Source organism: Seriola aureovittata, chromosome 19, assembly GCF_021018895.1.
Source record: "Seriola aureovittata isolate HTS-2021-v1 ecotype China chromosome 19, ASM2101889v1, whole genome shotgun sequence".
Classification (NCBI taxonomy): domain Eukaryota; kingdom Metazoa; phylum Chordata; class Actinopteri; order Carangiformes; family Carangidae; genus Seriola; species Seriola aureovittata.
In genome coordinates this window covers 15,800,401-15,815,321 of record NC_079382.1, presented here as the reverse complement: position 1 = coordinate 15,815,321, position 14,921 = coordinate 15,800,401, and the positions used below count along the sequence as shown (strand labels likewise).

Genomic DNA, 14,921 nt, shown 5'->3' with positions numbered 1-14,921 from the left:
ACCACAAATCACACACATATATAGTTGGATTAAACACATTGGAATATACATTACAGCCAACTGTTTTCCAAAACATACTGAGGAGTCAGTTTCTGAATCAATTATTCCTACTTCGTTTCTGTTTTTTTCCCCCAGTAAAGTATGAAAATGTAGTTTTAGAGGCTTTAATTGTGTTTGACATAAAAAATCTCTCACTGTGAACACCATGTCAGCTTTATTTTCTTAAGCAAAATTACATTATGCATAAGTGATATTGCAGCTGAAAGCGCACGGGTGTTCATGTATGGCGTTCACATTATCCTTTTCACGAAGTTTGCTTGGTGCTTGTGTTCTGTGTTTGGCGTTTCAACAAGACACTGTATCTTATGAAATCACTGGTGTAGAAAACCATAGTCACTTAATCAGTTCGTTATTGGACAGAAAATTAAAAAGGCACTCTGTTGTGGGGTTTTTGACCACTAGCAGCGCCATGGCGCAATGTTTTTACGACCGGGTTCCCATTCTGTCTGGGCGGCACATTTCACTTCCTGCCGCCGCTTTTCTGCTGACTAACAGCTGGTGGCGGTAAAAAGCCAAAAAAAAACATCATCATGCGAACAAAGGCAGTGAAGAAGACTGCTAGCAAGTAAACAGAGAAAACAGTGCCGATTTAAAATATTCAAAAAATAAGCGTCGAGACCTAATCAGTCATTTATCAGGCAGAAATGTGGAACAACATCTTGTCAAATATTTAGCGTTTTTTTAAAGATTGATATGCTCTGGAATGTGTATTTTCCAATATTTTCTGATATTAAAAGACTAAAGAATTAATTGTTAATGATCAGTTGGAGCCCTACAATGGTGTTCTGGTGCTGACTCAAGTCGTGGATACCAGGTTTCCAGCAGCAGTATGGTGGAAATCAAATCTTTTGAGATGATTTTTATATAACACTAACATGAAGAGAAACCAGTGGGTTTCAGAGCAAAACAAAAAATGGATCTGGTATAACGAAAACCCTGACAAGGGCTGCATTGTACACCAAAAATAATGGAAATCGCCCTGATTTTAAGTGTCTACTCTTCTTTCTAAATGTACAGTGTATCCTGCCTCACTGCTTTCAAAATTGCCACCAGCTGTTAGGTTGTATAAGACCATCATTTGCTGGGACAATTACTTTGGTGTTACGGTGATGAATCCTCGAGTGGTCAGAAGGTTATAGGTTCAAATGTATTGAAGTCTACGTGTACTACTGTAATGTGGATGTTTAATCCAGCTGTAAGCAGTTGACCAGGTTATGTTTTATGCTTATTTCTGTGGTCGAAGAGGCCTTTAGGCTAAGCGGTGGAGAATTCAGCTGCTGGTTGGGGTCCGCCAGTGTGAATTATAGGGTAACAAGCTAATTTTCCGCTCTCACACTAAAAGCCTTTCTGAGAAGGAGAGGCTCAACAAGTTTTGGATTTGTAACCGACTGAATTTCCTGAAATTAAGTCATTACATCCAATAGAGCTGAGGAGGTCACACCTGACAGGAAAGCCTGAGGCAAGTCACTCAACAAAAACACAAAAGACCTGCGGCTGTGCTTCCAGCAAACTGTTCATTTGTTTCATTTCTGAACTTTCACGTAATTCACGTGTTTGATTTTTGTTTAATTTTTCTGACTTGAAAGTGACATTGTTATCGCTTTAAAGCAACGTGTTGCATCATGCCCTAAAAATATAACCTTATGTTATTATCTTGGCTTTCATCCACTTGAATTAACTTCCTTAGATTTCGATCAAAATGGACGCGGGGCATTGGTGTTTTCTCAGATGTGGTACACAGCCCACATCTGTGCAGCTGAAACACACATTGTTTTCTGAAACATGTAATATCCTTCATCCTAAATGTCCGTTGGCATATCTGACACTTCAAAGTCAGATATGATAGTCAGTCTTTTCAGTGGAGAAAGTCATTTTCTCAGGTGGTAGACATTAACGTGCATATGAAAGGATTCTTTTGGCAACTACTATTCTGACTTTGCCAAAACAGCTGATTTATGCTCTTAACTGATCCCTGTGTGAATTCTGTACCACAGAATCCAAACAGCTAGAGGAGTGTTGCTCCTGGCCAGCAGAGGGTCATTTACTTAATGGTGAATGAATCTCTAATCCTGTGTAAACGTCAGGTCCGTGTAGCGAGAGCTCCTGCAGACAGAGAGATTTTTGCTGCGTGAGCTTTCAGCCAAAAAGTCTGAGCTGTTCCTCAAGCTGGAGACAAGGTCAAGGAAATAATGTTTGATCTGTTATGGCACTCTTATAATTATTTGGACCCTGGAGGAGGACCTTTTCTTTGGCTTGGCTACTGCCATCTAATATTTCACTTGAAAGATGTGAAAGCCATATCACTACTTGTGGTGGAAGTACGCTGCTGGAAATTCCTAAATCATCTTGTAAATTTATTCCCTGTTCACTATAATTTTATTAATTACTATTAATTCTAAGAACTCTTTTAGAGTGGAAACCATTTTTAAGCTTTATCCTTCTAATTCTAGACCTAAATCTACAATGTGTATCATATAGAGGGATAAGTTGATGAAGAATTTTAAAATTAAAGTTGTGCTTTCATTTCTCTCAGTTTGTCATTCCACAAAAATCTCTTGCACTGGTTTGATATGGTTGCATTTTAGGGCTACAAGTAATGGTCATTATCAGTGATGAATCTGATGACTACTTTATTTAACCAAGCAACTACTCATTTGGTATATTTAACACTGAAAAAAAGAAAAAAAGTAAAACATGCCTGTCAAATTACATGACGAGGCATGTTTATTTGTAAAGAACCTTTCAACAAGAGGGCAATTCAAAGTGCTTTACATAAGGCAAATCCATGCAAAGAAGACAAAAGATTAATTATTAAAATAACTGCAGATTAATTTTCTGTTGACCATCGAATCCATTAATCAAATAGTTATCTCTGTTGCATTTATCATGATTCTTTTAGCTCAAGGATCTAAATTCTGTCCTGTTACTTAACAAAACGCAAAGTATCAGCAAAAACCTAAAATTTACACTTTACATACCCCTCAGTATTTCTCTGGCCATATCATTGCCACATACAGAAAATGCAGAAGTCTGTCCAGGACAAATAGTTTATGATAATGTTTGAATTCTTTTATCATGTTGAATCCTCAAAGAGATGAAGGCCGCGCCGTGACCCTAATAGGAGTGTAGAAGGAATTCAAAAGCGCTGTTAAAACAATATATATATTCATAAAAGCAGGGGTAAAAGTGAAGCCAGTGTTATTTCATTCAATAAATCTCCCACAACAGGAGGAACTGGAGAAAGAGTGTCCAGCTTATATGATCCAGTGAACTCGAATATGTCTTTACAAGTGACGACTTATACAAGAGTTCAGCTGCTCTGTACGATGTCCTGTTTGGTAGGAAGAGCTAACACGCGTGCCTATTTGAAATGGGAGGAAGTGGAGGAGGCCTGGGAGTCTTCAGCAGGTACTGAACTCTGAGGTGGGCGACTTCTCCTCGCTGCAATCTCTGAGATTTAATTGTTCTGAATGCAGCTGGTGGAGAGTTACTGCCTGTACAGACAAGAGAATGACAGCATGGCAGGTTTACAGGGAGGAGGAGGAGGAGGAGGAGAGGACGGTAAAATGAAGGCCCGGCCAAAAAAAATCATCTGCAGAGACTGCTTGACATGTCTTTGAAACACTTCCTGTTTCTCACTTATGGCACATACACACTGTCTGCTCAACCTGACAGTCACATTCCCCCATTACTGCCTTATACTTAATGTTAGCTTGTGTAACTACTTAATGCGTGTGATCCAGCCTTGGGAAATCACAGGTACAACAACTGACATGACCGTTTTGTTTTTTCATGAAGGTTTAAATCTATCACAGATACAAATAAATAGAGACCAATTATGTTTAAATTATTAATTTAACTTATTTAGAACAAAACATGCTTGTCCATCAAAACTAGTCTTGTCTAAAACAACATTTTTTTTCCATGGTATTGCCATGCAGATGCAGTTTTGGTTTTATTTGTATTAATCCGAGCAGGGTATTAAAATGCCTGTCTGAGATTTCTGCCTCCAGTTTCCCTTGTGCTCACAGCATTGAACAATTATATAATAAAAGAAAATAAAAATTTCAACAGAACACCTTATCAATGTTATTCTGGGTAATCCAAAGGCCTTATCAGTTTTCATTGGAAAAACTTTCTACTCAGAAAATAGTCCCTATGAAAACCTTCGACTGTGCTTGTCCATGTTTTTTGGGTTTGTTTTTCTTTTTGTATTTTGAGTGAACCAACAGTTCACTGAAAATATATAAATACATATCAAAAGTGTAAAGAACTAATTGTTAAGAGTGATTAATTTCTGTGCTGGCTGTGATCCAGGTAATATAGGGTCTAACTTCTTATCCATACATCAGCTGGGCTTAATGCAGATATATCTGTACCAATGTTTATGCTGGACAATACATAACAATGTCAATACTGAAATGCCAAAGACATGTTCAGGGGTCATTAGGAAAAAGTGTCACTATTGGATTGTCAACAGAGTGCAATGATTATTTTTCAACTCTGAAATATCATGCTCAGTATCGTGGTCACAGTTCTTTCAAATTTTCCTTAAAATTTAAGGGATCCCTATCAAAAAGGTTTATTTACGCTAAGTGTTATTGGTCAATATATCATATAATATATCATTCTAAGACTTTTAAAAATCATAAATATCATCTTATCAGCTCTCAGTAAATCCAGTATAGGTCGGGTTTTACTTCATGTGCTGCTGCATATTGTTTAAAATATATGAAAGTATCGTATTTGTGAGCTTATTTTACATGTAAAGTCTACAGCTGTCAGGTGGTGGCGTAAAAAGTATATTCCCCCTGGAAGCTAGTGGAGAAAAAGTCTAAAGTTTCCCCAAATAACAAGTACTTCAGTATTGAGTAAAAGTATTTTACACTCAGCCACCTGTCTATATTTGGAGTCATTGTTACTAAGTGTTTAAATTTGGAGCAGTTGAAAGGAAGTCATTATCTGTCTGCAGCAGTGAAGTGAGAGACATGACTACAAGTTTCTACCATCCATTTCAGCTCAGAAAAATACACTACAGAAGCTCAGTAAAGGAAAAAGTGAACACCATGACTGTGCATTATGCCATCACTCATCACAAGCGGCTCACTATTTTCTTTCTCTCCGTCTTTTGCTCCGTTTCTCCTTTTCTCTGTTGCTCCCTCGCTCTCTCGAATGCCGTGCATTCCTCTTTGTTTGCTCATACTGAACCCTCCCTGTGGATCCCGGGCCTGACTTTCCCAAAGCCGATATTAATATCACAGGCCATTGTAATGGAGTTATTTTCATGGAAGCCCCGGAGGAAGTCACGTGGCTATGATTAGTCCCTTGAGGGCCCGGAGTCTCCATTAAGCTCGTTGTTTTAACTCACATAACCATCAATGAAGTGGAAAAGCTGAGGAAGTAGCTATCACTCCGGGCCGGCTGGGGTGTTTTCTGAGCACCTATTTTGTTAATGGGGCCAGAATATTTTCCCTCCTCTCTTTTTTTTTTGGAGGGGGGGGGGGGGGGGAATTATTCTTAAACTGTGGCTTGCAGAAAGAGCCTACACATGTGTGCGTTTACATTGACCCACCACCATTAAGATTGATAGCGATGGGATCTGGTGGTTAACACACTGTTTAAGCTTGGAGAAAAAAAAAAGGGGGGGAAAAAACAACATAAGGAAAAGCACAAGGACTCACACACACTCACCAGCTACACGCAAGGGTGAGCTCCAATGCATCTGCCATCAGGAAGACAACTTGAGTTAAGATGGAAAAAAAGAAACCCTGGAATACATTTACTTTGTCAGGTTACTACTTAAACACACACGACTGAGAAAAGCAGACGCTGCCACATGCATGCTTCCTCTCATAATTCTGTTCACCTCTCTTCTTGACCTAAAAGCCACTGGGCCACTTCCAAGGAAACAGGAAGAACTGGGCCAGCGAGGTAGTTGACAGCTTTCAGAAGGGCTATTGGTGATATCTACCATGTTCAGAGGCTTACTGTGAGGAAGTGAGGGCTGTTCCCACTCTGCAAAATGTAATTACCCAGACATGAGCCTCAGAGAACTGACCTTCAACAATAAAAAAGGAACTCGTCTGAATTATGAGTTTGGATTTTTCTGGCAATTTACTGACAATATCATTCACTCTTTTCTGTCTTGGAAAAATATACAACGACCATTTTTATCAATGGAAATATCAGACTGTGAAATAAATGGATCCCATTTTCAGGCCGGAGGATTTCTGCCTGGTCTTCTACTTAAGAAGTTGATATAATGAATAAAAAAATCCCTACCCACTGTATTAGATACATCACATTTTGGACTACTGACAGTATATATATATATATATATATATATATATATATATATATATCCATCTATCTATGAGTTCTGACAGTGACCTGGGTCGACCAAGGGTCATGAAATAGCTCAAACATCCATTAACACTTTAGGAAACATGCATGGCTGAATAAGAGCCTGCTGTCTGCTGTAAAATGTACATGGTTGCCTCCGAATCATGAATGTTACCCAGCAGGCCTCGGGGTTCATAGCTGCTCACCCTGCTGTCCTTACCCACTACCCACACTACTCCTGTGTTTCCAAAATCCATCTCCATGTTACTTGTCATTGTAACTTGGATCCCAGGATGGGGAGCGGGGGTTATTGTAAAACGCAAATGCCAGCAAATAAATCTGGTGATTTTATTGGTTTTTTTTTTTTTCTCAATTTTGGAAAAATGTAAATACCAAGTTGGTCACATCATCATGCACATGGAGGACAGCTAAGACCTTCCATTCAGTCACATCTGCATGTCGTCCAAAATGATGTAAGCAAGTTCCCATCACATTCCCTTATTAATGTCAGCTCCATGTTGGGTGCTGAGCTACATAAACACCCACACACATGTTAATAATGCACACGCAGCAAGACTCTATGTGGGCCCCATTTGACCTGCGTGTGTTAAACTGACACACATATAATACGCCATCTACCCCCTCCCTCCTGCTCCCCACGCTGCTCGGTCCCGACTGGGCCGGTCGGGGGAAATGGAAGATCCACATGGAGTTTGTGACACCGCAGCCCTCCTGCTTTTCCCCAGTCACCGAGACCAGAGGAGGCCGACTGGCCCGCTGCACATTAACTGGAACAGGTGCAGTGAGCGGGGGCTTGTTTTTCTTCATTGGCTCCTCAGGAAATCATAAAGCAAATATATTGCAGGAGGACGGTTTTTGGGGTGCCCTGTGAGCAAACTGAGAGGGGAAATGGATCAACGAGCGGCCACCGGGGACAGTAAATCAACAGGCTAAAAGGAGAGCTGAATGTACTGTGGAGGCCCCGGGAGCCCAGCCCAAGGCCAGGGCCTCTGTCAGTCAGAGCCTGGTGTTAATGTCAAAGCCAGCTGGACCTGGCAGCACACGCCTATAAGGAAATGATTGAGCTGTCTGTGTCAATCGGCAGTGTACCACTAGAGGCCATCATGTCACAGGCCAGCATTTTGGGGAACTTCAAGGTTGAGTTTTTTTCATCCAAATTTCTCTTTCTGTGGCCTTCACATCAGGGAGAGGATCAGATTTTGTTGCCTGCTCAAAGGCATCCCAGAAGCTGTTTTTTTACCCATATTTTTATGACACAATATAAAAATGACTCTTCTCTCAGAATACAAAGTTGAGACGAAGTCATGCACGGTGAGATTTATGTATTTCCGTGTCAAGAGCATTTTCCAGGAGAGCAGTAAGTGCAGTTGAAAATGTATGAGCCTTTCTACACACTCTTTGGAGTAATGGGTCATCACTAATCGATTTGTCCTGCCTGTTTAAACTGCAGTGAGATCTCTCTGTCCCTCTGTCAAATGCCTCAGCGAACACAAATTTCTCACTGGCTGGAAAACACTTTCCCTCTGCTACTGCACTTGATTCAATCATCGTCAATCAGAAACATATGGTGTTTCTTGCCTGGCTACCCCTCCCCTGCCCTGCCCACCACTTCTACCACTGCAGCCACCACCGTATCCAATGCCACACACACACACACACACACACACACACACACACACTCTCTCGAGGCTTTCTCCTTTCGCCTAGTTTACAAATTAGAGCAGCTGAGGTTTACTGCTTCTTCATAAAGGCCGCCGCTGCCATGGGAGGCCCGGTTCAGGCTGGTTACCTTGTGAATGGGGCATTATTATTAGCTGGAGACATGAACTGGTCCAGCCCAATTTTTCTGATCGAGGGTTTCAACACATCATACAGGGAAACAGCTGTACTACAAATTAGTACGTTCTCTGTGACATTGACAAATGTGCTGCTTGGACTATGTAGAAGCCCGAGAGTTTCCGAAGCCCTCTGTTCTTGCCCACCTTCCCAGCACACACACCTTAACCACCAAGACACACATACACACACTGAACCCATGCACTTGCCAGAAGAGGCAGGGTAATAGAGGCTCTTGTGTGTGATCACTCTGCTTAATCATCTGTCGTTCTACTTACTGTTGCCAAAGTACAAATGCAGAGCGTTGTGCAACACAATATCTATTGTTGAGAGACAGCTGTCAGGTGTCAAGTGACCAAGCATGAATTAAACTTAATGCTGACTGATTTAAAAGCATGTTGAAAACCAAACTTAAGTGTTTGTGAGGGCATAAATTAATATTCGGTTACTTGCGACTATATGGGCGTCGATTTTCATTATGAACTATGGTTTGAGATACCAGACCCTTAGTGTAAGGGAACTACCTACAGGGCAGTTTTGTTGTCTTTTTGCCGATATTACTACCAGACGTTCAGCCTGAAAACACCTCAAAATGCTGAAGAGGAGTTATTGCACATACTGGTGACGCAATGAAATACAATCCAGGAAGTCCAGTTTGAGTAATAGATCCATAAGTTTGAAGGCTTATTAGATGTATTTAGGAAGCAGTATACAGGATTTTACAACAATGTAAAGTTATTACAGCCGCAATCATTTGATCCTCCATTGTGATAATCATTACACTGCGGATAACCCTTGCTTCCTCACCCTTGCTGTGTGAATATAATGGTAGCCTTAAAGTGAGTTTATGCTGCATTAACTGTCATTCGGACACATCTAAAGGCAACTGTTTGTAGCTGTTGCGGTGGGGTTAAAGCCATCATAGGGAAGGGTGAGATGCCATATTTGTTCAAATAGAAAATAACACTGCATAGTTTTGGTAAATCTCTCCTTGCACTTAGTTGTGTATGCAAAAAGTGACGGAGGTAGTCGTGTGAAGAATGAAAAAAAGAGGGAGAAGTTCAAATCCTACCTGCTGGCCTTTGTGAAGTGGACATAATTGTCAGAAAGTTCCCAGAATTGCTGGATGCAGTTAACCCACTTCCTACACTGGATTTTAAACAGTTAGATGATCCGACAAGTACTTAGTGTGAAGCATACTAAGGCCCATGGGAGTGATGGAAAAGCAAGGAATACAAAGGAAATACAGGATTAATCTAGATAGTTTGAATGGCAATTTCCATCATGGATGAACAGACAAGCACCAAATCAAGAAACTCACCAGCAGCAAATCTCAGGATAAACACAGATCAACACAGTAATTGTTCAATCTAAGTGGAAAAACACAACAGGCATGGTTTTAAGTGCTTAACAAAGAGGGTTTTTCACTTGCATTCCAAGTAATCGAGGACTTCCCCTTTAGGTATTACAGGTAATTGCAATTACGTGGTGGAACTCAAAACAGTAGTTCAGTTTATGTACATTCACACTGTAATTCTTTGCAAGTACTTAAGATCCCTCATGTCAGTGATTTGAAGTCCTGCAGTAACAGTGGTCTAAGAGAGAGTGATTATACCAACGCTCACTAGGTATTTTGCAACTTAAACGAAACATTTGAGAGAAGTGAGAAGTGAAACTACTTTTGGGGTTGAGCTGCTGGAGCAGCTGGAAGGCAGCGTGTTCCAAGGTTCATGTAACAGGAAAATAAAAACGGTACTTCCCCATTTTTATGCTATATGTAATTTCATACTTAATAAAAATAAATAAATGTCTGCTAGAGGTGGATGGTGGAAGCGTAATCCATAACGTGCCAAGGAGTCAGTAATGATGGGTCTCAATGTTTTAAAATGTTTCTGCTAACACTCTGGTGTCTTCCTGTGTCTGTGATAAAACAGCATCACTGTTAAGGTCATTTAACTGACTAGTAACTCATAATTTCTCCAGAAAACTATATTGATACCGCAGCATCTTTACTTCCTCATTCTGATAATGACACATTGTCACGGTTTCCTGTTTTATTATCAGTGTTACAGGCTGCCAAAGACTGACAAAGAAAGATCAAGGTACATTATTTAACACTTCATGTCAGTGATATATTAACAATTATGAAAAGGTTATGTTGATACTAGAGGCCTATATGAAAATAATTTTGCCGTGATCATTGTTGGCATGATCAGTGGGACAACCATGTTGTCACCATGGCAACCGAGTTCAGAACTCAAGTCTTAAAGCCATGCCGAATGATAAAATGAGGCTACAGACCACATGCTAACTTTGAAGAGGAGAGTGGTGGGGTGTTTTTGACATTTTCAGTTTACTCTCTGCAGGCCTGTGATGTGCAGCCAGCCTGGTTCCTCTGAGGGGAAATATCAGCAGGCTCGAAGCACAACCAGTGAAGAGGCCCGGTGTTATTCTTTCTGCCCTACAGAGTGGCAGAGACAAGCTAAATATCTACCCATAAATTTGACCCGGTGTAGGTCGGGCTGCTGGCTGAGCATCAGTGGGGTGTACCTAGTGTGTGCCAGGAAGCCAAGCCCCTGTTACCACAGAACTGCTCATATATCTGACTCCTCACATCATTCTGACTCACTCACCCCATGGTCACCGCACCTGAAATTGACATTACGAAAGTGCGTTTTAAAATGGAATCAAAATGCTGAAACATCAGTGTTTGAACATGTCATTGTCAAATTCACTATGACACATTGCTGATATTAGTGTAAACAGATATGGCTGATAATGATGGGTGTAAACCCCATGATGTTGCTACTTGACCCTGTTGACCCTGTCTAATGTTGGCTTGAATTCATTTGCCTCTTTTCTCTATAGAAAGGCAAAAAAAATGACACTATTTCCATTGTATTTTTTTCCAGCATATATTGGTTTGAAAAATTGAAACCCTCAGTGGAAGAGAAGGGTCCTGTTTAATGTAAAGCAATTCAAAGCAATTCATGACTTTTACCATTATTGTAAAATCTGAGCTTGACTGAGAAAATTACACAAAATACATATTCTACCAGTTCACCTCCTAATGGCCTGGTTTATGCATTGGTGTAATTATGCTAATATTCCAGAAGTAATGGAGTAAAAATTAAATCATTTTAAATTGCAACACCAAGCACCTTTCATCAGACTCAGTTGCCTTTTCATTTCATTCAGGGTGACATCACATTCATGTGAGCTAATTTCTTCATGTGTGCAGAGGTGATTTTGTTCAGCCAATCAATCTCATCAACACTTGCTACTTTTTGCTGCCAGTTTTTTATTTGGATATAGCTAGGTAGCTAGCTAGCTACAGTATATAGGATGTACATTATTAATCCTACTTGAAAAGCACTGATAGGTCGACCGTTTCTCCACCCAGCTGAAACTGCTGCCAATAAGCACAACAACGAGACCCATTTGAATCATTGAACAAATCGGAGATGTGGGCAAGGATTCATAGGTCTGGGACCAGACTACGTTTATGTGTTTAGATTAAGTTACAGTTGCTGGTTTAGTTTTGCTCAACCTGGCTATTTAATTTTACATGACTGAAGTCAAAATGTTTATTGTGATTAAGAGAAAAATGTATGACTTATATGCAAAGCTGTTAGTTTTTAAAAGTAACTGAGAACTGAGATTAATGTGAGGGACAAAAGGATATTTTCATTGTGAATTTCCATTTTAAAAAAGCCCTCAAAAACTGTAACCTAAAAACAATAATGGTTGAAAACCATATTCAAACAGGTCATTGTACTGGAGAAGTCTCAGTAACTTTCCACCCCTCATCACAGGAGTTTTATTTATCTTTTGGCTTTAGTATATATGAAAAGTGCTACACTAATCATTCAGCACATTTCACTGGCTGGGTAACCTCCCTCCGATTTGCAGGGTTTTATGTTGACACAACCGCCATCACCATCATGACAAGGCACATGGTGACTGGGTTGCGTCCAATTTCTTCAGACCAAGTTGACAAACAGTCACAGTCTAGATTATACACTTTTCAAAGGAAGCGAGGGCTGGGAACTATTTTAGCCAATGCAAAACCACATATTTCATACACATTTCTGCCAAGAGCGTAACACAATCTCACATCCCACTGGCAAAATTAATGTTTATGAGTGTTTTTAATGGGCTACCTCAGACCCAAGCTTTTTAAAATAATGCCAGCACTACCAGAGCCTGTGAAATGATTTCAGAGCTATAAAGGAAGCGTTATGTTCTACCACATTCACTATGACTGAGAGCAGCTCCCTTCAACAAGTCATGTGAGTAATGGCAATGATGAAGAGGCCTCATTATTGAACTTTTAGTAAATCAGTGCTGAAGTTTCTACAGTTAAGTCATTTGAAAATGTATAAAGTGCACTGGTCTAAGTGTTCACTGAAGACATTCAGTGTGATGAACTGTACAGTTACACAGTTGTTTGCTCTGGGCAACCAAAATATGAATTTAAAGATGGACATATGTGGAATACTCATTCAGGTAATGAGGTAATTTGAAATTAATCTAACGCCTTTAGCCTAATGCTTAAAACACTTGTAAACCTTGACCTGAAGGCTTACTTAGTTCCTTGGAGGCAACAAAAACAAACTAACTTCTGAATCCTGAATCCAGTTCCATTTTGAACATTTTGTTTGTTGATTTAAAAAAATAAATCAAAAAAAAAAAGAAAAAGAAAAGAAAAAAAAGATTGACCTCTTGGTTACACTAGCAGATTGCTAACAAATGAAATCTACACCACCAGAAGCCTATTGTAAGTGACTCATTTGACTATATGATATGATATAATCTTGAGCCAAAATTAACCAAAAATAATAAAAACATGGGCAGGTCTGGGTTCTGCAAATCTGTATGTATCCAACACCGATCGAGACTAAGAACTGCCCCTCACTGTGAAAGTATTCGCACTTGTTAGTGGATAGAGGAGAAGTAAAACTGGGCTACTAGTCATAACAGGAATCATTCATTTTAATCACCAAGTACAAAGAGACAATAGAGTTTGTCTTGTTGTCACTGGTGCTGAGCCATTTTGAAAATGTTCAGACTTTCACTGCTCCTACTGACACAACAGAATGAGGCACAGTTCCTGCTGTTGTTGACCTTATGAACAGCATCTTCAGTTTTTCTTACAATCGACCCAACAATAACATATCAAAATTGCTTTTGTTTTTACTACTCTAAATATTGACTTGGTAAGAAACGATTGGTTGGAAAAATGTAAAATCGCTCACACTACTTCGGCTAGTAGGCGTCACTCTCTGCCCTGAATTACTCAACGACAACAACAACAATGTAAAACCCTACAATTATTCAAAAAATGAAGCCGTTTATTAAAACCACAATTATATGCCGAAGTGAATTTGAAACATTGCTCCTGGCAGGTTGATCCCTTATTAAAAAACAAAAACTAAGAAGTGGTAACACATCAAGGGGAGAAAATAAATACAACATTATAACAGTAAACCACCAAGGTCTTACTAATACTCATGGTGTGCAGAGGTGTTTGCACTGTACTTTCCCCTTTGCAAATATAATACTTTCAACTATCACTACATCCAAATGTCTACAATGCTGAGGTATCCCTTAAACCCATGGTAAGCACACATTAAACTCCACTCCACACAACAAAAAGGGCAATACCCTACACTTACTACTGTGGATCCTCGCTATAACTAAAAAACAAAACAGTATTTATAAATAACTGTTGCAGGCAGTGGTGTACAGTAACAAGTAGCTGTACTTAAGTACAGTTTTGAGCTACGTGTTACTTTATATTTCTTCTCCACTACATTTCAGAGAGACATATGAACTACACAACATAGCTTGATTAGTAACCATGCTAGTAACAACTAGCCAACAGTACACAGCAGTCAAAACTAGCTAAAATGCTACTCACACAGTCGCAGTATAATAACGTCATGTGTTATAATATATCAGTCACAGACAGTATTTTACTGCAGAGTGACATTTGCACTAAACACAAAATAGCGACATTTCATGACAGTGGCTTGTACTCACCTCTCGGCGGCAGTTCATTTTCTCTTGGTCCCTTGAGGATGTAAACGGCTGGAGGAGAGAAGTCAGCTGAAAAGGCTCGTGGTTTAGCATTAGCTCTGCTGCTAACCACATGGAAACAGTGGGTCCACACAGTCTGTTAACGTCTCAGCGTCTCCCCTCGTCCTCAGCGCAGACGTTACAGGTCACTAAGTTTGATGAAGCAGCATCTCACACACCTGTTTGCACCTGTCGCCCCTCAGCCAATCAGTATTTTAATTACTCCGAGTGGGGCTGTGGCTGTCCATTGTATGCCTGATTGTTTCAAATATATATTTTTTAAATATTGGATTTATTTTTAAAGGGCTAACGCACATATTTTCTGTTGACCTGCTTATTTTGCATTAAAAAAAAAATTAAAAATTAAAATACACATGTAATTGTTTTTGTTCACCTTCTCTTAAATATGTGGAAACAAAACAGGCTTTAAAGCTTACAGCAGGACTGTAGGACGTACATGGAACTTTTTTAAATCATCTGGGCTACCCTCTGTTTTGTTTTATTTAGTTTAAGCTTGACTCTTAATTAAACTCTGCCAGAACTGATATTATTTATTTAAAGTCTATTTGTCCAGGGACACA

General features: G+C 39.7%; 1 long non-coding RNA gene across 1 annotated transcript in view; it reads right to left on the bottom strand.

The window, feature by feature from the left end:
• The window catches only part of LOC130187297 (uncharacterized), a 74,032-nt gene extending 59,373 nt beyond the window's left edge, over positions 1–14,659 (bottom strand). Inside the window, exon 1 of the long non-coding RNA XR_008830439.1 lies at positions 14,305–14,659. This is a non-coding gene — a long non-coding RNA (uncharacterized LOC130187297). The remainder of the gene's footprint in view (positions 1–14,304) is intronic.
• Positions 14,660–14,921: the final 262 nt, after the last annotated feature.